At 39.9% G+C, this 27,327-nt stretch overlaps 1 protein-coding gene across 2 annotated transcripts in view; it reads left to right on the top strand.

The window, feature by feature from the left end:
• The window catches only part of lingo2 (leucine rich repeat and Ig domain containing 2), a 267,417-nt gene that overhangs the window by 67,162 nt on the left and 172,928 nt on the right, over positions 1-27,327 (top strand). Inside the window, exon 3 of one of the 2 annotated variants that reach the window (XM_058397555.1) lies at positions 19,143-19,213. The exons of the other annotated variant lie outside the window; for it this stretch is intronic. The gene's annotated coding sequence lies outside the window, so the exon portion shown is untranslated. The remainder of the gene's footprint in view (positions 1-19,142; positions 19,214-27,327) is intronic. 2 annotated transcript variants of the gene reach the window in all.

Genomic DNA, 27,327 nt, shown 5'->3' with positions numbered 1-27,327 from the left:
AGTCAGCAGGCTAGTATTCTATTTAGCGTCTATGGCAACTAGCCATCCAATAGTTAGCCAGGTAGTTAGACAGGCTAGTCAAACAAACCAGCATTTAGCTCAAGATAAGTTAAACATAATAAATGACACAAAATTGACTAATCTGCCAGAAAATAAATAAATAAATAAATAAACAAACAAATAAATAAATGAAATTAATTTAATTAAAATAAAATAAACAAAAATAAAGTAAATAAATAAATATCCAAATAAACTCATATTCTCGAATTCATATAAATGAAAATAAAGTAAATAAATGAGTGAGTAAATAAATTTATTGCATTAGAATAAACAAAAACACAGTAAATAAGTACATTTTAATTTCATTAATAACATTTAATTTACGCTACCAGTCAAAAGTTTGGACACACCTTTTAATTCAGTGTTTTTTGTTTAGGGATTTATTTTCTACATTCTAGAACAATACTGGAGATTTCAAAACTATGAAATAACACACATGGACTTCAGTAATCCATATGTAATGACAACAGAAACCAGTCAGTTGTTATTTTAAGACACGAAGGTCAGGTGTTCTGGAATAGTTCTTGCAAGAACAGTATTGTCAAGTGCATTTGCAAAACCCATCAAGCACCATGATGAAACTGGCTCACATGAAGACCATCCCAGTAAAGCAAGACCAAAACTGACCTCTGCTGCAGAGGAGAAGTTCATTTAGAGTGACCAGCCTCAGAAATCACCAATTAACAGCACCTCAGATTAGAGGCGTTATGAAGGCTTTACAGAGCGTCAGTAGCAGACATATCTCAATATCAACTGCTCAAAGGACATTATTGTGGATTTCGGCCGCCTTCAGCATTGTTTTACAATGTAGAGAGAAATAAACATCAGGAAACACCATGGAATTAGAAGGTGTGTCCAAACTTTTGACTGGTAGTGTATATAAATGAAAACAAAATAAATAAATAAATAAATGAGTAAATAAATTGAATTAGCTAAATTAAAATAAACAAAAAATAGTAAATAAATAATAAATAAAATAAATTTTAATTAATTACATTTATATAAATGAAAATAAAATAAATAAATAAATGTTGTCAATGTTTTTTGTGTTAGTTCCTGAGGAAAAAATAAATAAATCTGCGCAAATCAATAGATCTAATGCATTCTTAACTAACTCTGTATATATATGAGGTTGTTACAAAAGTATTGTCACCCTTGATGAAAATGAGGTAAAACTTTCTATATATAAAAAAAGTATTGAAGGCAATTTCTTTTTTTTCTAAAGTAACTTCTTTCCAGAATGTTCCACCATCATATTTAATGTAACTATAAGTGAATAGAAATGCATGCTGGATTGTTCTTTGTTCTTTTTAATAAATGATATAATGTGAATAAAACAGTATGAGCAACTCAGCCATTTAACTTTTGTTTAGAAGTGTGTGTGTGTGTGTGTGTCTTTAATGTCACACACTTGTAAAGAATTTGTGCTGACCTGAAGTCTAACCCAGATGTTCTATCTGTTACTTGGCTCGGCCAAATCCTGGTGCTATCTCTGACCTTGTGTGCGGTCGGTGCTCCTCCTGCTACACGGATCTGAAGTCGGGCTCAGATTCAGGACGCCTCAGGAGGTGTAAGAACTCAACAATGCCATGACTCCTCCACCTCTCTGAATTGAGCTCGGTGCAGCCAAAAACACTTGCCAAGTCTTACACAAGCCAGCTCGTGCAGTCAGAAATGGTTTAAGAGATAAGCAGGGTTTGAGGTCAGTAACAGTTTCTTTGCGGATCTTCTGCTGCTTTCTTTCCTGAAGGTACTACAGAACATAATTAGCATGGTGGAAAAAGCACACTTTGCCAGGCACGTCTGTGGAGACCATACATCAGACCTAATCGTTTTTAAAATTAAAAATAATGGAAGAAGATGAAGAAGATGTCCAGCCTGGTCTAGCTGTGTCCACTGGGGATGTGGAGGAGAGATCTGGGAGCTGCTGGAGCTGTGCAGGTAATTGCTGATGATAATCACAGAAAGGTGACCACCTCGACCGTTCGGAACTCGGATTCTCTCCCTCCCACCCGCTCTCTCTCTCACATACACACACAAAGGTTTTCTATCACAAAGCAGTACTCCGCTGACATCCACCTGTCAGGCAGAAAGGTTCTGAATGGAAGTTCAGGACATCAACTATTCATCATGGTGAAGGTGTAGAGCAGTGACGCTGAGGCGGCTGAGCTGATAAACACCGTCTGCTGTGACATATCTGCAGAGAGGAAAGGCCAGGGTTCGGGACATCAATCAACCTCAATTTATCCTCCACTGCTCGCTCGCTCGTGCTGAACGTAGCTGAAAGAACAACACGAGCCGTTTCAGATCCTCATCCCGGAGTTTCAGATCCTCATCCCGGAGTTTCAGATCCTCATCCCGGAGTTTCAGATCCTCATCCCGGAGTTTCAGATCCTCATCCCGGAGTTTCAGATCCTCATCCCGGAGTTTCAGATCCTCATCCCGGAGTTTCAGATCCTCATCCCGGAGTTTCAGATCCTCATCCGGGAGTTTCAGATCCTCATCAGGGAGTTTCAGATCCTCATCCCCATCCCTCTGTTCTCCTGCTCTGTTAGAGGGTTCTCCTGCTCTGTTAGAGGGTTCTCCTGCTCTGTTAGAAGGTTCTTCTGCTTTGTTAGAGTTGTCTTGCTCTGTTAGACTTCTAATACTCTGTTAATTTTTTGTTTTGTGAGATTGTTCTCCTGCTATGTAAGAAGGTTCTCCTGCTCTGTTAGAGGGTTCTCCTACTCAGTTAGAGGGTCCCCTGCTTTGTTATTCTCTGTTAGAGTTCTCATGTTCTCCTGCTGTCTTAGAGGGTTCTCCTGCTGTCTTAGAGGGTTCTCCTGTTCTGTTAGAGTTCTCCTGCTGTGTCAGAGGGTTCCCCTGCTGTGTTAGATGGTTCTCCTGCTGTCAGAGGGTTCTCCTGTTCTGTTAGAGTTCTGCTGCTCTGTTAGAGAGTTCTCCTACTCTGTCAGAGTTCTCCTGTTCTGATAGGGAGTTCTGCTGCTGTGTTATTCTCCTGCCCAGTATTTGCAGACTCGGTTCTGGACAGTTCTCTGGGTTCTGTAAGTGAGACTGACGTCTCCGGCTTGGTTTCAGCGCGAGTGGAAAATAGCTTTACGTATTGGGTGACAGCTGACCTTCTTCTGAGAGCAAACACAAACAAGCTGACCTTCTTCTTTATCGATAGATACACGCTTTATCCAAAAATACTTCCCTGCTCCGTCATTTGTCACAGCGCAGGAGATTAAACTGTACTCCGTTTGCGCTCAGTTTTACTTCATTACATCTGATGAATGGCTGTTGTTTTGTGTTCGAGAAATAAATAAATCCTGTTACGCTCTTGCTCCCGCTTCCATTATTTTTGAGGAAAATTCTCCGGAATAAACTCGAATGTTTCGATTAGACTAGCTCAGTGTATTACTTATACTTCAAATCAAGACAAATGCTAGTTCTTATTAAATGTTGGTTATTTACAGGGATTGTTTCATTCTGTTTTATTTGCTAGCATGCTAGTCATGTATAGGAAATGTGCAGCAGGAAACAATGGAGTTCATTACTCCAGGAAAATGAATCCCATCCAAACAAGGCTTTAGACTGGACATATATTGAATGAACGTTATCTTGAAAAGATTTACTTTATTGAATGTCGATGAAGTGCTGGATACGAAAAAATATTACTTAATATTCACAGGAACACACTCATGTTATTTTATTTCATTTTTATTTCAATATTTATTTCATGACATTTTATTGAGTTGTAAATCGTCAGAGAATTCGGAGCTGAAGAGATTTGCATTTCCATTTGAATGAGATGTTTTTATTTCTGGACCCACACTGTGTTAGTGAAGCTTTGTAATTGTGTGTGTGTGTGTGTGTTGAGATCAGACGGTTTATTTTCGAGCACCGTCTGTGAAGTTTCTCGGTCATCTCTGTAAACGTTTACAGATTTTGGAATGGTGTGGATGTGAACGATTGTGTTGGGTTTGTTTTTCTTTACACGGGGCTGAAGGTGTTGATTAGGTTTCTTTAGCAGCAGCTCTGACAGTAGCGCAGGTTTATATAACACACTGTTGCTAATAGTTTATCGTTTCTATAGCGATGGCTGATTTAACATTAATGGAAGGAGTCTCCAGTATCGGATTCATGACTGGTGAGGAGACGGTGGCAACAGGAACAGTCCATAACCTTTATTGTCACTCTCTTACAGTTCTTTTGCTCTGTTAGAGGGTTCTCCTACTGTATTAGTTCTCCTGCTCTGTTACTGTTCTCATACTCTTTTAGAGGGCTCTCCTGCTCTGTAAGAGGGTTCTCCTGCTCAGTTAGAGAGTTCCCTACTTTGTTAGAGGGTTCTCCTGCTCTGTTACGGCTCTCCTGCTCTGTAAGAGGGTTTTCCTTCTCAGTTAGAGAGTTCCCTACTCTGTTAGAGGGTTCTCCTGCTCTGTTAGAGAGTTACCCTACTCTCATAGAGGGTTCTCCTGCTGTGTTAGAGGGTTCTCTAGTGTCTTAGAGTAGTGTTAAGAGTTCCCCTGCTCTGTTAGAAAGTTCTCCTACTCTATTAGAGGGTTCTCCTGCTCTGTTACAGTTCTTCTGCTCTATAAGAGAGTTCCCCTACTCTGTTAGAGGGTTCTCCAACTCTGTTAGCTCTCCTGCTCTGTAAAAGGGTACTCCTGCTCTGTTTATATAACACGCTGCTTCTAATACGTTAGCGACGGCTGATTTAACATTAATGAAAGGAGTCTCCAGTGTCAGGTTCTGGAGTGATGAGGAGACGGTGATGATGGGAACAGTCCATAACCTTCAGTGTAACTGTAAATGGATAAAAAGTGCCCTTGGATAAAAGTATTTTCTGTGTTCGTCTTTAAAAAGTCCTGTTCTGGTGTACATCAAGGTTCTCGTCGTCTTCGCTTCGGATGGTTTAATCACCTGGATTCTGATTTATCTCTTATTAATGTGACCTGCTTCATAATTACCTTTTAGTCACAGATACACAGCAGGTGTGTTAGAGTGACGCAGGTGTGTGTGTGTATGTACTGTATCAGTGTGTTATGTATTTTACGCTCCATGCTACGTGTCAGTATGGAGAAGGATGAGAAGGAGACGGATGGATGCCATCACGGGGAGTCGCTGGCTAACCGAGTCGGCCATATGTCTTCTAGACCGCTGTGTGTTCAACCGAGTCACGACTCCATCATGGGTGGAAGAAAAGGAAAGAAATATCCATGCTGATATGGTGCAGAAGTTTGTACACCCCCCATCAGAAGCAAAGAAGAAGCTAATAGACATATTTATTAAGTTAAAACTAAAAACTCTGACTGCTAATGACATTCTGTTAAAATAATAAAATATGACACAAATTCTTTTTTTTTTGCCTTAAAATATGAACTACCCACCAGCTAGCTTAATAACTTTCTCTTGATTAATATTTCTTCTTTTTCCTCTTTCAAAGAATCATGAGAAAATCAAAAGAAAAGAAAGAAAAAAAAAGATAGAAATATAAAATATAATGAGATTTTTTTCTCATATTTATTTAAATACTTCTGTGATTTTTTTAAAAATAAAATGTGGAAAAAGGAAATGGAAAAATGAAAACTAGTGTGATGGCAGTTTTCTACTAAACAATGGGGGGAAAAGGAGGGATAAAAAAAGAAACAGCTGAAGTCAATAATTTAGCAGTGAAAAGGAGAAAAAAATTCATTTTAAATTGAAATAAAAATAGAATTATTCTTACTACTATGATTTATAATTAATATTTTTTATAAAATTTCATTCAATAATATAATATACATTTAATAAAAAACATTTTTTAAATATTTTTATCTATTACTATATTTCTACTAAACAATAGGGGAAAAATATTATTATTTAATAATATAAATAATTCTATTTTATTCTATTATTTTCTTGGTTTTATTTTTATAATATATATATATATATATATATATATATATATATATATATATAAAATAATGTTTTTAATATTTTTATCTATGACTATTTATTATTATATATTATTTATGTCTACTTCCTATGTTTACATTAGATTTTTATTATAATATTGATATTTTAAAAAAAACGTAAAGAATATTTTCTTAACGATTCATGTGTAAAGCTGAAGAAGCCTCAGAGTGTTGAACCCACAGCTCTTCTGCTGCTCTTCACCAAATAAACGCCATGCATTTTCTTCTTAATTAATCACAACACGCTTCTTTTTTCCTCCTGAGCTGATGAGCGGAGTTTACGCGTGAATAATTCCCTGTCTGTTACCTTGAGTTTATTAAGCATCATCAGGACGTCGATTAAGTGAGCGTCAGATGAAGAACGGCCGCGTTCTTGCCGTCAGAGCGTCGGGAGCAGTCACGTGATCGGGCGTCTAAAGTGCATTAGTCAGCGCTGTGAAATCTCACTGTTAGCGTATTATCCACTTTGCTGGCAATTAACTCAGACTCCAACACAATTAGCTTCTAGCATTCTTTGCTTTTTTCCCCTCCATATGCTAATGCTGTCTGTGTGCAGCGATGACTAGAGGAATTAGCAATAATCACGCGGAATGCCAAGATCGTTTTCATGCTTCGGTTCGGTTGTGTGGAAGTTACAGATCCGGTTTAACACCTTCTCAAAAGATCTGACACACAGCAGCGTGAGTATGTTTGTTGAAGAGGCAACTAGCTTTGTTCTTTCAGCTGCTCCCTTCGTGTGTGAGGGGTCACCACAGCGGCCCAACCAGTCCACACATCAACTTGGCATAGGTTTTACGCCAGATGCCCTTCCTGACACAGCCCTCCCATTTTATCCGGGCTTGGGACCAGCACTACATCTAGTGGCTGGGGTCAGGCACTGGTTGGGAATTGAACCCGGGCCTTCCGCATGATAGGCGAGAAACCTACCACTGAGCCACCAGGCAACTAGCGTTGTAGTAAACAGGTTAATATACAAACTAGCATTTACACAGATTAGCATTACAGTTAACTGGCTAAACCAAAATCTAAAAAGCATTTGGACAAAATAACTTTACAGCAAACTGGTAATCCAATAACTAGCAGTTAAATCCAATAACTAGCAGTTAAATCCATTAACTAGCAGTTTGTACTATAGTTAGCATTATAGTAATCAAGCTAATCCATAAGCTAGCTTTATATATTCTATTACCAGCTTTCATATATAGTACATCTACAATTGCGCTAATTCTCAAAGCTATTTAATTGTGTTTTTTAATGAAGGAGTTTTCTTCAGAGAGAGAGAGCAAAAGAAGAGAGAGACAGAGAGAGAGAGAAATAAGAGAGAGAGAGAGAGAGAGCAAAAGGGGAGAGAGAGAGAGAGAGAGAGAGAGAGAAAGCAAAAGAAAAGAGAGAGAAAGAAAGAAAGAAAAACAGAGAATGAGAGAGAGAGAAAGAGAGACAGAGACAAACAGAGAGAGATTAAATATGTTTAAAAGCTTCCGTGAAAGTCCCTGGAGTTTTCCTCGAAGCATTTAGCGGCATGCCATCGGCTCGAGCTCGATTAGCGAAGGACAAGCCTCCATCCTCACATCATCCATCACTCCATCCTCTCCATCACTCCATCCATCACTCCTCCTAATGCAGGAACACGGCTTCATTATATTTCAGATTACATTTCTTTTAAGTTTCCACAATTGAAATGTCAGTGAGGCTTCTCTGGCCCTTCTTTCCTACATTAAATAAATAAATAAAATAAATAAATAAAATCAGCTGTTTGGGGAAAAAGGAGCAGAAGAAGAAGCCATCAGTTTACAAAATCATATCATGGATAGCCATTTGGATTTTTTTCTAGAATATTCATTATTTTGGGTTTTTTTTGAGATATGAGATTTTATAAAGACACATTATCTATATGGAGCTGCTTCCTAGAACATTATTGTTTACGGTTATCTGCGTCGCCGAGCGCGCCGCTCTGTCCCGAGACGTGAAATTATACTGATGGAACAAAAAAGGATGCATAATAGCAGCAGGAAAAGTAAATCTTCTGGAGAGAGGAATGAAAATTGTCTGAGGCTCTGCACATAAATTGCCCAGAAACCATTATTTCACGAGACAATGGGAGAAAGAAGCCATAACGCTCTGAGAAAAGTACAGCATGAGCCATTGCATTTGCAAATAAAGGAAAATTACATTTAACGTATGCTAACAGCTCTGGCAGCAGCACAAATTTGTCTTCCCGGAGTCTTCCTCTCCGTCTTTCCGCTCGGTGGGATAGCGGCTCTCTCGGGCGGAAATGCCGGTTCTGCTTTTTAACGGACCTTTAAATAGATATTACACTACATGCCGCTCCGAAAACTCCACTACAGCGTCCAGGATTCCAGACACCCGAGTCCAGCAGACGCGAAAGAACAAATAAATTAGCATCTCGCTGTTCAGTCTGTCAGATGTGCTAGTTTGTGTAATTGCTAATTACCAGATTTATTATTAGTTGGTTAAGTAAGTGACTTGCTTTGAGAGTAGTGCAGCTGTAGATGTACTGGATGGATCTGAAAGCTAGTATTTGAATATTTAAAGCTAGCTTGTGTAAATGCTAGTTTGTGGATTAAGTAGTTTATTGACACTAGTGCATATAAGGCTAGATAGTGTGCTAACATATTTACTATAATGCTAACTGGCATAGATGCTAGTAAATTTGTGTAATGCTAGTTTGTGTAAGTGATTGTTAGTGTAAATGCTAGTGCATGTAAGGCTAGTTAACGTTAACCCCTTTACTATAATGCTAGTTGGCATAGATACTACTAAATTTGTTTAATGCCAGCTTGTATCAATGCTAATTTGTGGAATAAGTCGTTTATTAACACTAGTGCATGTAAGGCTAGTTAGTGTGTTAACCCATTTGTTATAATGCTAATTGGTGTAAATACTAGTTTGTGGATTAAGTTGTTTACTAACACTAGTGCATTCAAGGCTAGTTAGTGTGTTAACCCATTTACTATAATGCTAGTTGGCATAGGTGCTAGTAAATCTGTGTAAATGCTAGTTTGTGTAAATGCTAGTTTGTGGATTAACCTGTTTACTGTAACACTAGCATGTTTTAGGCTAGTCCGTGGATTAGCCAGTTCCCTCTCACTCTAGATAATGCTTATTTAGTTTGGAGTCAAATTTTGCTCAAATATTGTCCATGTAAATGTTTTTGCGATGTGAACATGCTAACAGACATCATTTAACAGACTTCTGTATATTAAATATTTAATAATATATTTGATTTCACACATTTACATGAACTCCGACCAAATCACGTTATCAAAATTTTTTTATTGATTTTTGTAAAAAAAAAAAAAAAAATCTTATGTTAAATCCGACTACAATATAAATAATTTTATATTTAAAGGTTTTGCTTAATAACACAATCACAATTTTTTTTCCTGTCACATCTCAAGATCATTTTATAGCAAAGCGACATGACAGATGTTAATATTTTCCCTTCAAAAACCTCACTGAGTAAATTTCAGGCACGTCGACACCGAGGCTGGAGTTTGACGAACCCTAATTGACACGTTACACGAAGTCCCCATGCAAATCGAAAGGTCTGAATCCGGTCTATTAGAATGCCCGAGCTCTCGCACAGGAAGCTTGTCACATTAGAATGAGGACAACATGGTGCGGCCTTTCGAGTTTCAATTAAATACATTTTGCATCGAAATCGATGGGAAGGAAAATGCTCAGCGAGCGGAGGCGATCGATGCGCTCCTTCGACTTCGCCTACGAAGAGCGAGTCGAAAGGCCACTGGGTTTCGTTCACTAACCCTATTGATTAGCAGGCACTATAATTTGCTTTTGTCCCAAAGTAAGCTTTTCACCCCATTAAGCCCGATGCTGGGCGGCGTGGTCGGACTGGAGTGTGGCCTAAATCATCATTACCACCTGCCAACTGGTTTCTGCACACCCTCAGATAAAACCGCTCCCATTAGGGACTCCGGCGTTCCTCCATTCCTCCGGCATTATCAGATCGTGGGAACGGAAAAGAGCTGAGGAATTACGGATCTTGACAAACGAACGATTAGAGTTCCTTCTGTTTGTCCCGCTCGAAGCTGCCTTCTCCTGATGAGAGGTGGAGCGGAGAGATAAGCTCACCGTGGGATTAATACTCAGAGCTGATTTCAATATCGACTCGGTTTCAGGTTCAGAGGAGGAAGTAGAGGAGGAAGGTGATGATGATGATGATTAACAGAGCTACATAGAAATGAGAAGGACTCTGTTTTTGATTCCTCAAATATAAGAACTGTTGACTGTCTACAAAGAAATCACTCACTCCATGGCATGCTTTTAAGGGAAAATAATAAAGAATGGAGTCATGTAACCAAGCCAAGTTACTGATACCAACCGTGGATAGATAGATTTTCCTATTTTAGCATGACTGTACTTAGCTATTAATTATTAAAAAATAGTTTGTTAGCTAACAATGTATTATAACTTCTTTCATCCTTGGACTTTAGTCAGCTGATATATTACACCATCAGGCCCACTCTTGGCCACACCCCTTAATTTTATTATTGTTTTGATCACATACAGTATAGATTACTGCACAGTGAGATTCTTTCTTCACATATCACATCCTTGGAGGGTTGGGGGTTCAGAGAACAGGGTCAGCCATGATGCAGTACCCCTGGAGTAAGGGGGGGATTGACAGCCTTGCTTATGGGCCCAGTGGTGGCAGCTTGGTGGTGCTGGGGCTCAAACCCCGATCAACAACCCAGGGCCTTAACCATTTAAGCTACCACCATCCAGAGAAGCAGTTTGATCAGTCAGGACTCAGAGACACACCTCAGCCTCACCTCGACTCTGTTTCAGATCACAGAGCACGTGGAAAGCACTTGTTCTCTCGCCCACACTCGAGATGGACGTCTTCAGGTCTTAACTAAAAGCCGTGAATCACTCCGTTATTGTGCAACTGCACACATCGATCTAACGGCACTCTCTCTGAGAGGTGAGGAGAGAAGATTCAGGAGAGACGTTTCAGATTCAGCCCGCTATCGATCCCGAGAGTGCTCTTGTGTCAAAGTGCGAAAGATGCAAATGCGATCTCGCCGGGAGGAAAGAGACAGTCCTTCCTTTCCTTTCTCCTTATCCAGAGAGCGAAGATGCTCTTAACACATCCATCATCGAGTCAGCTGCACTCAAATATGAGGATGGAGCAGGAAGTGCAGGACATTTTGCAAAACTTTTCAATTCTCTTATGGGGGTGTTTCTTTTTTTTCTGCTTGTTTTAGTGCCAGCTTGGACTAATATAATGCTATCTAGGATGAAAGAAACTAAAATATTTTGTTTTCTAAACTTATAACTGATTAGAAACCCTGCGCTTTAGCCAGTATGGTGTTTTGGAACTGGATATAATCAGGAGCTGAGAGAATTCTTTTGAATTTTGAGCTAAATAACCTTAAAATCTCCACATAACCACAACACAGCTGAGGAACTGATTAAAAATGGCAGATGTTTTACTCTACAGCATGTTTCTGTCGTGTTTGAGTCCCAGCCTGCAGCTGAAATAACTGAGCAGCTGTTAAACAGAGAAAAGTCCAGAGAGACAAAGAGACAAGACTTCCATCTTCAGTGGACTGATTTTATTTACAGATTACAGGCACATGCTCCGGCACTCAGCTCGTGGCCAGTTGTTGTCCATCTGGAATTACGGGACTGTAGATTCCAATTAAATACGGACTTACTAATAAGATGGTCATTTTGATAGAGCTATAGGAGACATACAATAGGTCATTATTTTCATATTATTTCAATTTCAGCTCACTGCAGAACCAGAAGTTTTCTAAAATAACAAAATTAAAGCCCACACATATACTGTACAAATACTCATGTACTGTTGTATATTCAAATATGAGAACCTTCATTGGGCCTACAAACTAAAATCCACCAAAATGTAATTTCTTCTTCTCCTCCTCCTTCTTCTTCTTCTTCTTCTTCTTCTTCTTCTTCTTCTCCTTCTTCTTCTTCTCCTCCTTCTTCTTTTTCTCCTTCTTCTTCTCCTACACACTAACATATCTCAGCTAATCACTTGCGTTTGGTATACGAGGGCGTACATGCACACTGTGTGGACTGGACTCTGCATCACTTGGGAATTCTGCAGGATCAAAACAAACGGCTAGCAAATAAATGGAAATGGAAATGTGCACACGCATGTACACACAGGAATAAATAAAGTAGCTAATGAAGTGTGCGAACAGGATCGAGTTCTCCTCTGAGATTTAATGTTACGTCTCAATGTATAACTGCATTGTTCTGCATACTAACATGGTGTGCTAACATACTCAGACATGGCTAATAACACACTTGCAGATGTTTAACCATTAAATGCTGTGAAAGATGGGGATTTTTTAGCATTTATCTGTGCTGAAAAAGTCAGAGTATGCAGAATATGTCTTGGGTTGTGGATTTGGGGGTAGTGCAGTACAATGGAACCTTGGCATAGCGTTTACTCGGTTCTGGAGGCCAGTTCTTAAGGTGAAAATTTGTATTACCAAACAAATTTTCCCATCAGAAATAAATGCAGATAATCCGTTCCGGCCACCCAAAAATATGACCAATATGACCGATACAAAGCATATGTAAACTGCATTCCATGTCAAGGCTCCTCACAGGAAAAAAAAAAATAGAACAGATCACCCACGCCACCAATCTGTCAACAAAAAAACACCAGAAAAATCACCTAGCTTTGGAACGCATGCTGAAGACGTTGGTATCGTGGGTCGACTCTTTCCAAACAGCTTTCACTGACTGAAAAAATGGTAAAATTCATAAACTTTGCTTGGCTTTCCACTGACGCAAACCAGTTTTGAGCGGCTCCCGGATATACGCACAACTTAGCCGGCATTCAGTTCGGTTCAGTTTGTTCGTATGCCAAAAATGCTTCGTATGCTGAGGCAAAACATTTCTTGGAAAATTTAAATTCTTAGTGCAAAATTTCTTAAGGGAGGACATTCATATGCCGAGGTTCCACTGTATATACGTTTTAACTGAAATAGTTTTAAATAGCAAAGGTCTGCATAACACATGTAGGACATCCAGATGTAGTGTAGAATTTGACCCCTGAAGAACCTTGAAGTGAAATCAGACTCAAAATTGAAGCCTTTTCTGAATGACACCAGATTATAAATCACTACAGTTCTCAGGTGTAGAAGAGTAATCACAGTATTTGACAAGGTTCTGGGAACTGTAAGTATTTAGGGTGTCCATATGGGACCATCCACAGCAGCAGAAGGTGAGTCACGAGTGCAAAATGCTCTAAGCCAAAGTAGAGCATCAGCATGAATCAGGCAGGGCCGGAGAGCGAGGGGAGCCGGAGCAACAGAAGAACCACGCTGCTGCACATGATGTAACTGAAAGGCCATCAAGAATAACTACACAAGTTTACTTTTAGCTCTCTGTGGTCCTAGCAGAAGTACTTCTGTCAGAATTGAGTAGGAGGAAGTTACTCAGCATCCAGCGTCTAATGTCCTATGCACGTCTTTCATCTGGCTTCTGCTGAAACATACAGCTGTGTGTCATCAGCATAGCAGTGGGAGCTAATACCGTGTTTGTGAATAATTATATCCTGAGAGAGCAAAGAATATTTACCTTTGTATCTATAGAGAAGCCATGATTAGAAACCGATAATAATCAGTCAGATAGAGACCTGAGCTAGGATAGAACCTCTCTTGACTCCATCGATTTTTCTGGTCTTGACCTAGCAACACAGGCAAATGGCCAGTATTCAGTCATTTACTACTTTAATCAGCCCTGACTTGGCACTGTGGTTAGGTCTAATCCTGCCTGAAAGATTTCATGCAAGTATGAGCTTAACTGTTGAGCCACGACCTTTTCTAGGATCTTGGAGATAAAGATGATGTTTGATATTAGCTTTTATACCATCACAGTGCTGTTGAATTTTCCATAACAACAGCTCTGACAGTAGTTCCTTGAGCTAAACAAAGAATGTGTTCTAGGAAAATAATCTCCGCTTCTTCACACCAGCATCAGGGTCATTTTTTTTTATTTATTTATTAAATCAATGGTTTTATAACTGCTCAGATAATACAACAAACTTTTCAGGATGTCTAGTTTATTCCTTTATAGAAGACTTAAAGCATACAGTCTTGGATCTTTTGTCTAGTTTGAGTTATATTTATTTCTGAAAATTTCCCTGAATATGATGAAATACATTCCCGATTCAAGGCCTGTGAAAAATTCAGTGTTCCCAGTCAAGCTATATTGTTCACAGCGAAAAGTCTCAGCACATTATAGAGAACATTACACTTTATCTACAACCCTCAACACAACAGCTCTCCGTGACATTCTGAATCATCCTGTCCCACCCGTCGCGGCTGTTTTCCTGCTCTTACCCTCGAAGTTTTATGACCACATTGGCCTAGCAGGTATATTGGATTTCTCCTTTTCAAATCCCTCAAGTTGCTACATTCAGGGAGTTTGTACTTTTTCTGTCACAACCTATATATATATATATATATATATATATATATATATATATATATATATATATATATATATATATATATATATATAAAATATATTTCTGCTATATATATTTTATTTATTTATTTATTTTCCCTTTGCATTGGAGATCTTGAGACTCGGAGCACAAGCCCCATATTCCTCATCAAACTCCTAGGCATCGCCTTTGAGCAGTAAATTGTAAGCCATCTGGAACAATTTGCAGGAAAACAATACGAAGGTTAGGGTTAGAGATGAGGTTACAGTTCGTTCTGGTTTTTTTTTTTGTTTTTTTTCTGTTATGAAATCCAACCTCGTTCGGATTTCTAATGAGATCAGAAGATCAGATTGCTTGTTTCAAAAGAGCATAGAGGTCTTAGCTATTTGCAGGCTCTCCACCTAGTTCTGGCGTCAGAAGTGTGAATATGTCTTGAATACATAAAACATTTCTGTTTTACATAAAATTTTTTCGTTTTTTATTTTTTTCGGTTTTGAAACAAGCTTCTAAAACTTTAACACAACACTTAGGTCATGTTTTTAGACTATTGACAATTGACTCCGCCCTGAACATTCATCAAATTTTATCATCACACACAAACATCTTGTGTAGGTGTGATCATAACATTTGTGGAAAGAAAAACAAAATGATATCGATCACGTCAATCAATAGCGTATACAAACCTTTTCACCTCAATATACATCAGGAACGAACAATTCTGGTGTCTGAACATACTCCTCCTTCTACATTGTGGATGTGGTAGCATTAGCATTGATAATTGACCTAGCATTAGCAAAGTCATTGTGCTAGCATTAGTGTTGCTAATTGTGCAAAAATTGAGCAAGCAAATGAATGAAGGCTCTCAGATGCTCAGATAGAAATGCTATGTTTGTGCTAAACACTATTTACACTGGAAAATAGTCTGGAAATGGAGAGAGATATACAATATATGGTCAAATGTTTGTGGACAGATGACCATCACAGCCTCATGAGGTTCTTCCCCAATCTGTTGCTATAGTGTTGTAGGCATGCTGCTGTATAGGATGACTCTGAATGCTTTAACATGGAGATGGATTGGATCAGTTCCAGTTCTGTTTTTTTTCCAGAAGATATTCCCTCATTTGATGTTTTGACGATGGTTGTGGAAACCTTGGTTTGCTCCAGAATTTCCTAAAAGGGTTCAGTTAGAGTTTGAAGACCATTTAATCACCTTCAGCCTTATGTGAGCTCTCATGCTCTGTGGATTGCTGAGAAGACCATCCTGGATGAAGCCACACCCATCACCTTCTCTACATCTCCTTATAGATTGATAAGAAGCTCCATGTACCTCCAGTGGAACAGGTTCTGTGTTCCTTGGAGAGGTTCTGGATCCTAAACCAGGCTCTTCAAAGTTCCTCCTGTAGATAGACGAACATTTAATGCTTTTTTTTGTCACTCTGTTGCTTGCCTCCTTCCTGTGGTAAGATAACTAAGCGATGAATAATCACTCACTATGACACTTCAGATACAATCTTTATCCATATTCAATCTGTCCGTGTTTTTTTGGTGTGGGTTTGGGTTAAGAAGTGATTTTTTTCTTCAGCTTTTCCTCCTCTGAGAGCTTTTTCTCCTTTAGATAATAGCTTCAGTCAAAGGGCACTGCTGTTTCTCTATCGAACCGCTCCAGTATTTAATGTTCACCCGGAGCTATTGTTCTCCAAATGCTTTCCCCTGCTGTGGGACACACACATGTGGTGTGGCAGTGCTATTTTGAGTTAGTGGTGAGTGGACGCCAGGCGCTGAGGGCGATGGCCTCTCCGGTTGGGTGTCCAATCCTGTCGGGATCGTCATTAAGGGTTGCGCTCTAATTAACCTGTGTTCTAGACTGTAGTAGAAATAATACACACTCACACTGGATCAGGAGGAAAGGACGATAAAGTGTATTAAAATCGCTTTTACGCCAAGTATTGTTTTTTATTTATTTTCTTTAATTTACAATTTCCTGTTCTTCTTCCTTTTTCCATTTGCTCTAAAATGGATTTTTTTCCCAGATTACAGTTACTGTGTATTCGTTTATTCTCCACCTTTTCAGTGAAACATTCATTTACATTAAGATTTCCTCTTTTGTTGCAAAGTGTTGAATTCAAACAATGTGCTTAAATTCTCTCTCTCTCTCTCTCTCTCTCTCTCTTTCACTCTCGCTCACCTCTCATCTCTCACTCTCTCTCTCTTTCACTTTTTCTCACCTCTCCTCTCTCACTCTTTCCCCTACACTCTCTTTCTCCCTCTCTCTCTCTTTCTTTCACTTGCTCTCTCTTTCACTCAGTTTCAATTCAATTTCAGTAAGCTTTATTGGCATGATCATATACATGTACAGTATTGCCAAAGCATTAATGTAAAGAGAAGAACATCTCATTAACAATTATAAAAATATAATTAATTAGATCTTAAGACAAACAGCTGTGTGTGTGTGTGTGTTTGGGTGGGTCACTCACTGTCCCCTCAGCTTGTAGCAGGTAGATATGTACTGTCCTGCTAGAATGCAGCTCTCTTTCCTCTCCCTCAACAGGATGGTCATTTTTTCAGTGTTGGTCAGGAGGGAGAACTGGGGATGGATTAACTGGAATTTTTTGAAATATATTTGACATAGGGTTAGGGTCACACTCTTTCTCTCTCTCTCTCTCTCTCTCTCTCTCTCTCACCACCCTACACATCAGCCAGCCTCTAAAACCTGATTATTTATTGTATAGACAGTGTAAGATGGAGGATATTTCAGAAACTACAAAACCTTTCTTCATCCTTCATGTTTCATCTCCGGCCTTGTTCTGACTTTAGTGAAGTCCATCTCACTCACCAGCTTGATCTTCCTCATTGCCGGTAACTTTAGTCTATATAAACGGAAGGTTTCTGCGGATCTCAGGCAGATATCCGGACGGATTCGGTGATTGAAACGACGGGAATTGTTCTTTATTCCGTTCCGTTTTATATTCTCATCTCAAACACATCCTTTGTTTTTGACGTTAACTCAGACGCAGCCCACCTGGCCTCGCTACCAAAAGATTTATGAGCTGGAGAGAAAACGAGGCAGATTCCACCGGGGGGGTGGGGTGGGGGGGTGTAAGAGAAAAGTTACCCACGGAGAACCAGGATGCTTATATACATACACTTCTCAGGCGGAGCGCGTCATTTGCAAAGTGTTGTGCTTTCTTCGCCTGTTCGGAGCCAATTATACGGAAAGCCACGCTACCACCCACTTGACTGCGATCTATACGCTCTGGAGTTCAGTTACTGTGCTGCGAGATACAAGGGTTTAATGAAGCAATGGCAGAGAGCAGACCCAAAAAAACAGCCATTAGGCAGAGTCTGCATATGGTACGGCTCCTCCAGTCTGTTTGTTCATCCATTTTCTTTTCCTTGTTTCAGCAATTCAACAAGCATCTGTGTTCATTATGTCCAGGGGCAGCTGGTGGAAAACGGGCTTGCATGGCTCGTTCGAATAAAAAAAACAAAACAAAAAAGAATAAAAAAAAAATAAATCATCAATATAAGGGTTTAATTTCTGGCAGCTACATCAGACGATTTGCTGTTACACCACAATTCTCTAATTAGAACATGTTTATTCGTTTTCTACATCAGCGGCTCCGGCATGAAATAAATCACGGCTTTAGATTGATGCGCTCGTTTCCATAGGAACAGCTCGCTCAGTCAGGAGAGTCCTTGCATAAACAGATTATTATTATAGAACTGTGTGGAACTGTTGATTTCTGGCACTTTTTTCAGGACAGGCTTATGAAATGTTTGTGGAAGGAGTCTCCAGTGTTAGAACTGGACATACAAACATACATACAGATAAACATTACATTGTTACATTTCTGGCATTTGGCAGACACCCTTATCCAGAGTGACTCATTTTATATATCAGTTGAGGGTTAAGGGCCTTCCTCAGGGGCCCAGCAGTGGCAGCTTGGTGGACCAGGGATTTGAACTCATAACCTTAATACCACATCTTCAAACAAGGACTGGGGCTGATTTCCTGAGCCCTGACTGTACCTTTATACAGGGTCAGGTGTGAAATACACTTGTATATTCCATCGAGTATCCAAAAATGTCTTGGGAGGAGAAAATTATAGCTGGATGAGATGGAGATATAATGTGGATATTATGATGAATTAAGTGACGATAAAAATTCCCAAGATATCATCATATCTTATTATAGGAATAATATTATGGGAATGTTATATATAATGTAATAGTTTTTTTTTTTGTTTTGTTTTGTTTTATTAGGAAACTGAGAGAACCCTGTAAATATTGTGAAGATAAATTAAAAGAAGTTACATTTGTCCAATTTGTTATTCAATCAATGACATAAAACGGACACAAGACATCTTTACTGCTTTTGTGTCTGTTTGGACTTCAGAGGAAAGATCAAACAGACTTAAGTGACCACTACACTAAAAAAATATATCAAGTCACACATCATATGTATTATTACATCATTGCACCCTTGTGATGTCATACTTTTGTTTCACTCAGCACTAACAGTCTCAGTGTATTAATAAAGCGATTACTAAACATGTGTATTTAGCATCACTAGTCTCCCATCTCCATCATCACCAGCAGTCATGAACTGATTCTCATACTCTACCACAATTCTAATCCATTTTATGTTTCATTATTTTCATTTCTAGACTCGTTTCTGACTGGAGTACTTCTCAACCGAGGTGGTGAGGATCTGAGGAGCAGGAAATTACACCAGGAGGTAGGAACCACGGAATAAGACGCTTTTAAATCGCTCTAATTAACACACCGGCTTACTTCCTAATGGAATTCTGAGCTTATTTTAGTTTGCACTTTGGTTAACGTTACCCACAATTCTCCTGATCGTGGTGCTGTGGGATTTAACCCTTGATTCATTTCCACCTAAAGACGGCAATGCAGCAGAAACACGAGGACGAATCAGACAAAGCGGAAACGGTAGGTATAGTTTTTGTGAACGGAATTCTTCTCTCTGATTGGACGAGACATCGGTCAGTCAGGATATACGGAGAGGATCTAACTTTATTTCTTTGTACATGTCTGGAGTTCTGCCTTCAATTGAAACCATTTTTCTTTCAATAGTGCAACTTTTAAACATCTTTTAAAGAAAATAACAAACATATATATTTATCTTTATAAGAAAATGGACTTCATTCAGCGCTGCTTTGAGGAAGGACGATAATATGGCAGGATGTTGGATATACTGATAGTGTATCATGGAGTACAGATTAGTTTGAGATCTCTAAAAACACACACAGAAATGTTCGGAAGACCAAACTATTCCAGATTAAAGGATGTAAGGAGCGCCATAAGAGCAGAGCTGTGTTCATACACACACCAATCCACTTTCTACTGCTGGACTTCCTGTAGATCCTGAGTGACCGATGTGTCGTCCAGTCAGAGGTCAAAATTCCATTCACCTGCCTTTTCCGCTTTGTCTGAATTGTCCTCATGTTCTCGGATTTGTTATTGTGTTTTGCACTTCACGGCCGCTGTACTTTGTATCTGTACAAACGGATCAACTTCCATGCTAATACCTGCATCACTGACTAGCCGAGCCGGACCTCTGGTGTGGTGTGAGTCAGCTGCATTGCATTCTGGGACTTTGAGTCCACATTTCGCACCACTATTTTTACCGTGAAACAGATCAGGCGTATTTCATCCTAATCATATGTATTGAGTTGTCCTGTAATGGCGTGTTTGCAGGACAGTTCCTGAGCCTGGTTTGAGTCGATAATAAGATGAAACAGGACATAAACCAGCCCGAGATCGTCCTCCATCTTGTCTAGCTCTGTTTCTCGTCCTCTTCGCAAAAGCACGGTAGCAGTGTGACATTTTCTTCCCAAAGGCCACATGTGAGATGGAATTACTGCAGAGTGTCAAGTGCGTCATCTCAACATGTTTAAATGGCTGCTCTCAAATGCCAGCACCCGCTAACGAAACGCAAGAGTTGAGAACTCGTCGCGTTTCCTGTCACGTTTCACGTCCGACCGGAGAGAACCTGAGACCAAGAGCAAAAACTAGCACCCAGCTCAGGGACAGCAGGAAGTGAGCACATTAAATGCAGTTAACACACAAAAAAACCCCAGAAAGAAATAAAACAACACCACTGCTATAAGGGTAATAAAATTAGGCTTCAGTCTTGTTTTTTCTTTCTTCTCCTTCATCTTTCTCCATCTGAGCCTCGCACTCCTCCCTGCATTTGTGTCCTAATATAGTCAGAGTTGAGTGCTCTTCTGTCCTCCTCAGTGGAGTGCCTCTATTCAAATCTCATCTTCCTAAATCAGCGCTGCTGCAATTACACACACTCACACACATTCACACACACACACACACACACACACATACTCATACACACACCAGGTGGGAGGAGGAGGAGGAGGGTGAGGAACATGCCACTGTAGTAAGTGAAATATCTATTAATGTGTGTGTGTGTGTGTGTGTGCATGTGTGAATATGGACAGTTCCATAAAAGACAAAGAAGAATGAAAAATTGGCAAAGCACTTGCTAGGCATGTCATACGCTAAATCTTCCACTAATGCAGCTCAGCCACTGCTGTGAATCCCAAATAGACACACACACACACACACACAATCTCCTCCTCCTGTTATACAATGCAATTATTTGCTAATTAAAATATGAGTCTTATTTGTTGAAATTTATGAATTTCTTTGAAGTTATAAAACAGAAGATATAAAACAAAAATATGAGTTTCACAAAATGTTTACTAAATTGTTGTGCAACATAAATAATTAGCTCAAAAACTGAAAGCTAATCAATTGAGGGTCACATCAAGGTTCAGGAACGCTTTTGGAAACGAACTGGATTGTCGTGGAAGTGTAAATGCTCCTGTGAATATGATTTTTTTTTTTTTAAATTATTATTAATTGATTAATTAATTAATTTATTTATTTATTTAGCATTATCATTATTTATTTATTTATTTATTTTTATCAAGCTTAATTCGTTTGCTTTTTTACTTGATTATTTTGGCGGCAGCAAGCAAAAAAAGAAATTTCTTCTAGACCACATTTTTTTACATCATTTCACATGAAGATTAGTATTAAATTCATGCTAATACAAAACTCAAAACAGGAAGTTACCTAAGAAATCTGACCAATCAGAAGATCCCAGGTTCCAGTTCTACGTTTTGCTCGTCAGGATCAGGATCAAGTTGCTCGTTAGGAATCTAATTTGAGATCGGATTTGTGTGAAGCCGCATTGTGGCCGTGTTGAAAGCTCTACGCGAGTCAAATTCAGTAGAATCAAAGTTTTCACACCTCAGTTTTTAAGTGTGAAAAATGCTTAAAAGCGAGGATAACTTTTTTCCCACCTGTATTAAAACCCAGGATAATTCAAGTATCTCTCTCTCTCTCTCTCTCTCTCTCTCTGTCTCTCTCTCTCGCTCTCTCTCTCTCCACACCTTTCTTAGCAGATGTTAATACTCCAAGGCGCTTTGCTCAACATGCCCCAAAACAGCCGGTCTCTAATCTGCATTACAAATTGCTGTTTCTTCCCACCGGCATTTTCCTTCATTGTTTCTTACATTATTTTGCATGACGAAAATATATTTTGCAATATTACACCCAAACTGCGCTTTATTAGACCCAATATAACGTCCTGATTAAGCCATTAAAGACACATCTGCTATCCTAATTTCTTTTTAATTTATCGAGGACCGGGATGCATACTGCGGCGGCCGTGCTGACATTTTAATTAAGTCCAGACAGTTAGAGTGATTACAGGCGTGGAGGAGAAGCCTGACTGGGGTGTGGAGGGTGCTGGAGCACGGATACGCGGTTTTGTGTGGTGATGTTTGGGCGATTTGCGTCCAGATGCTGTTTTTTTCCTGTAGTGAGTTGCCAGGTGTATCTTTATACAGATAAACTGACGCGCTAATCAGTGTGATAATTAGGTGATTGATTTACATGTTAATGCTAAACTTTGTATGCAGTTTGTAGCTTGATTAGTGTTTAAGTTTTCCACTATTCAAGAAGAAGAAGAACTGAGCTTTTATTATTGCCATACAAACATTACAGCACATTTCTTCGCATATCCCAGCTGAGGAGGTTGTGGTCAAAGCTCAGGGGCAGCTATGATACAGCGCCCCCTGGAACAGGGAGGGTTAAGGGTCTTGCTCAATTGACCAACAGTGTCAGCCTGGTGGTGCAGGGGCTTGAACCATGATCCACCAATCAACAATGCTACTTTCTTCCAAGCTTTATTTTTCTTCTTAATGTTGCTATACATATTTAATGTCATATACAACGATCAGGCATAACATTATGACCACCTGCCTAATATTATGTTCCCCTTTTGCTGCCAAAACAGCCCTGACCCATCCTGCACTATGTATTCTGACACTTTTCTATCAGAACCAGCATTAACTTCTTCAGCAATTTGAGCAACAGTAGCTCGTCTCCACACAGGTCAGCCATCACTCATGACCCTGTCTCCGGTTCACCACTGTTCCTTCCTTGGACCACTTTTGATAGATACTGATCACTGCAGACCGGGAACACCCCACAAGAGCTGCAGTTTTGGAGATGCTCTGATCCAGTGGTCTAGCCATCACAATTTGGCCCTTTAGGTCAAACTCGCTCAAATCCTCACGCTTGTCCATTTTTCCTGCTTCTAACATCAACTTTGAGGACAAAATGTTCACCTGCTGCCTAATATATCCCACCCACTAACAGGTGCCATGATGAGGAGATACTCAGTCTTATTCACTTCACCTCTCACTGCTCAGAATGTTATGCCTGATCGGTGAATGACCCTCAGAGCTGAAGAAGTTCCTGGACCATGTGCAGCATAGGGCTGGTCCGAGAAATCATTCGAACCAAAAAGTCTGAAACATAGAATTGTATAGAACGTCTCTGTTACAATTTCCTTTCTCTGGAACTCAGAGAGTGCTCCAGTATGACACAAAGCAAAGGATGGAGAAAGTGGAAAAACTGGAGTGTCCTGCACAGAGCTCTGACTCTGACTCAACCCCACTGAACACCTTCATATGAACTGGAACTGGAGTCTCCTCAACATCAGAGTCTGATCTCACTAATGCTCTTGTAGCTGAATGAATCATCTAGTGGAAAGCCTTCAGAAAAAAAGTGGAGCTCATTATACAGTAAGGAGAGGGTAAAAATCTGGATCACATATGGATTTGATGCCTAGGGGTGCACATACTTTTGCCTATTTAGTATCAAGTCCTTGTCACTTGTCAGTGTACATTTGCAATTTCTTTCTTTCTTTATTTATAAAAAGTTAGAGAATAAAGCTTGTAAAATGTCTGAGTTGTTTATTAGGACCCATGTACACACACAAAGCCAGAAGCTCCTCGCAGTGCAGATGTAACACGCAGTGACGCAGTTGTGGCCTTTCGCAATATAATAGAAGCTGTCTTCTTTCAGTAAGCAGTCGATGCTAAGTGTAATTACGGTCTAATGACAGTGTACTGTGTACAGAGTCTTTTCTTTGCTCTAATTTTCATGGTCTCTGTGTTTCTTCATTGTCTATAAGATGTAAAAGGCTATGTGCAAGCTTTCATCCTTGGCGTCCATACTTCCCAGTTGCTTAGCAACAGTGTCCTCATGAACATAAGCGCTTGAACAATGCGTTTGCCTTCTCATGCCGAAAGCACAAATTCATTAGGGAACTTATAGAGCGCTGAGAAAATGCTATCCAAATGATAAATCCCTGTCAATGTCATGGTACAGTACTGACGACACGTGACGAGACGTCAAGTCGGGGATAAAATGACGTGTGTGTGTTTGGTGCTGTTACGGTAAAATAATCAACAACAGAGTTGTTAAACTTGATTATTTTCCATCCTCAAGTGTTTGTGTTTAGTTGCATTAAATGTGGCAGAACATCCCTAATACAAGTTCTCTTGAAGTTATAGCACTGTGGCCAACTGTAGTCTGTGTGTAGTCTGTGTGTTTTTCCCTGCCCCGACCCCCTGCTTCAGCCAATGAGTGTTTTTCCCCTTCGGAATTGTTAGGACTTGTTAGGACTTTTGTTAGGAATTTTTTGAAGTGTGTTAGAACTTGTTAGGACATGATTTCCAGTCCATTCACTGCAGGGTGTGGCCACAGAGCACAAGGGTCTACTGCGATGCCAGACCGAAACCCATGGACTGTGTAAGCCAAGTGTTGTTATTTTGGGGGCAGTGGTGGTTCAAGTGGTTAAGGCTCTGGGTTGTTGATTGGAGGATCAGGGTTCAAGCCCCACCACCACTAAGCTCCACTGTTGAGCAATTGAGCAAGGCCATTAACCCTCCCTGCTCCAGGGGCACTGTATCATATCTGCCCTTGTGCTCTGACCCCAACTTCCTCAGCTAGGGTGCTGTAATATATATGTGGCAATAATTAATGCTTTGTGCCCTCATTTCTTCTGACAGTTACAAAGTGCTGACACTGGAGACTCCTTTCATACATGGTACACACACACAAGTCCTTGTGAATCTGCTGTTACTATGGAAACCATGACATAGTAGAACAAAAGTATTGATTTACATTGCTCTAATATGAACCAACGCTTCTGACCAATCAGGATCCAGGATTCATCAGAACTCTCTTACAGTGGTATTTATGCCGTTTCAGGATTCAGACCTGGAATTAAGGTGTAGTTGCTGTGATGATCCCCCGTCGATCTGGTGGACAGGAGGCCGTAACAGTGATTTTGTGCAGTCATGCTTTTGGTATTCCTCAGAGCTAACAGCTTAACCGCTGAGCTTCCACTGCGCTTGTTTTCAAAGAAACAGATAACACAGCAGTGTGTGTTTGTGCAACAGGACAAAAAAACACCACTTCTTTTAGAGCTGAAGTGTGACTGATTTGCTCTCTGCCTGTTGACCGTTTGCTTTAAACCAGCATGGAACACACAGGTAACAGAGCGAGTGAAGAAGTTTGTCCTTCAAATCCAAAAGGATATTTTCTGGACTGGTGAGACAAAGACACGGAGGAGTAAATGGAAGAGGCCTGGGGGCCTAGTCAGCCTGCTGAGAAGCTGTCTTAAAAGAATTTCTTTTGGAGCTCAAAATGGGGAAAAAAAAATTTCCATCACAAAGAAGAGCTCAGCCTCGTTGGCACTCGTGCCCTCGCCATCAGCGGGCTGGTGCAAAGGTTATATGAAAAACGGAATTAAAGGAAATTCCACAATAGCCCACCAGATTCCATGTTTCATTCCTCTACATTCTGAAGTCATCTCTAACCGGTGCCTCGTATCGTCTCTAATCTTTTGACTTTGTCACATGGTACGTTGTGATTTTGCAGAAGCCTGAGGACACACTTTATTTAACACTGCCACGTGTTGCTCTATATTTGTAGTAAAAATGGCTTGGAGGGAGTTCGAGGGGCGGGGTTATCGCCTTAATCGTGATCAATTGAGGCATGGAAAATGATCAGAAATGTCAGCGCTCGTTGTCAATTACACGAAACCTCAGAATGAAGTGTCACCACAGTAGCAGGCTATGACGAATAAATGCTGTGAATGCTGCATCATCAAAACCTGAGACGTAGATCAGTCTTAAAGCATGCTCTTTCTGAATGTAAATCTAAATCAGTACATGAGAGTCTGTGAATCAGAGATTTTTAAGATTGGATGCGATATTGGATTAGATCCTGTGTATCATCGTTGTAACTAGCAAGTCATGTCTTTGCTATGTCTCATACAGTATGAAGGCGTGTCTTAATAGTTGAAAACATTATCATAAAATGGTTTAAAGTGAATCTGACTGAACTTTGAGTGCATCAGCAAGGCATCAGATCCAATCAAATGTAAAGAAAGTGGTCATCTATGACTTTAGATACTTGTTACAATAGCTCTGTCCCTTTAATACCCAAAGTGTTAGAAAACTAATACATACATTTGTTGTTGCAATATAGTCATCTGACCCACAGAAGCAAACACAGATTTTATTGTTTACATACACAACCTTATATACAGAAGTAAAACCTTCCCATTTTATCCAGGCTTGGACCGACACTGAGGGTTAACCCCACCAATGGCTGGATTGCTTCCCTGCCCGGGAACCTGAGCTTAGGATCCTGATGCTGGACTACCAGAGAACAACATCAAAAATAGAGTAAAAATGGGAAAATACACGTTCATAAAACAAAATTTACTTCTAGACATGTAGGAATGATAAAAATATATAGAAGATAAAGAAAACATAAGGATACAAGCAAGCCACTGAGGGGTCAACTCTCAATTCTGGTCCTAAGCCTGGATGAAATGGGAGGGTTATGTCAGAAAGGGCATCTGGTGTAGAACCTCTCCAAAATTAAATAGTTTGACAAGATGATCTGCTGTAGTGGACAAGAACAACATAAAAAATATAGGAATAGATCATCAGTCACTGACAGCGTGACTGTATTTTGATTAATGTGCATGATATGATAGGTTGTCCTGGTTGAGGGCTTGAATGGCCTGCAGGAAGAAGCTCTATGTTCTCTGTGTTAGCCTTCAGGGAATAGAATCGCTTCCCTGAATCCATCAGAGAAAAGAATGCAGGCCGAGGTCCTTCACTATCTTTCTGACCTTGGTCCAGCAGTAGACAGGTCAGGAAGCTCAGTGTGGATGATACGCTCAGCTGATCGCACCCCCCTCTGGAGACCTCGCTCTCCAGCTTTGAGAAGCAGACTGTGACTTTCTCTATCAATGATGCATGTGTCGAAGGTCCTTAGCATCTTACAGGGCAGTTTAAAGTCTAAGTTGGTAAAGATGATGACATCACCAGGGTGTTAAATATGTCAGGACAATGGTTCTACATGATGTGAAACTGTCCACTCTCCGCTCGTCCCCTGGGGTCCGGTCGATCCTGCTGTTTTCCTGGTGCT

The sequence above is a fragment of the Hemibagrus wyckioides genome, linkage group LG08 (genome assembly GCF_019097595.1).
Source record: "Hemibagrus wyckioides isolate EC202008001 linkage group LG08, SWU_Hwy_1.0, whole genome shotgun sequence".
Taxonomy (NCBI): Eukaryota; Metazoa; Chordata; class Actinopteri; order Siluriformes; family Bagridae; genus Hemibagrus; species Hemibagrus wyckioides.
Note: the sequence above shows the minus strand (reverse complement) of the source record. Positions and strands in the feature narration are given on the sequence as shown.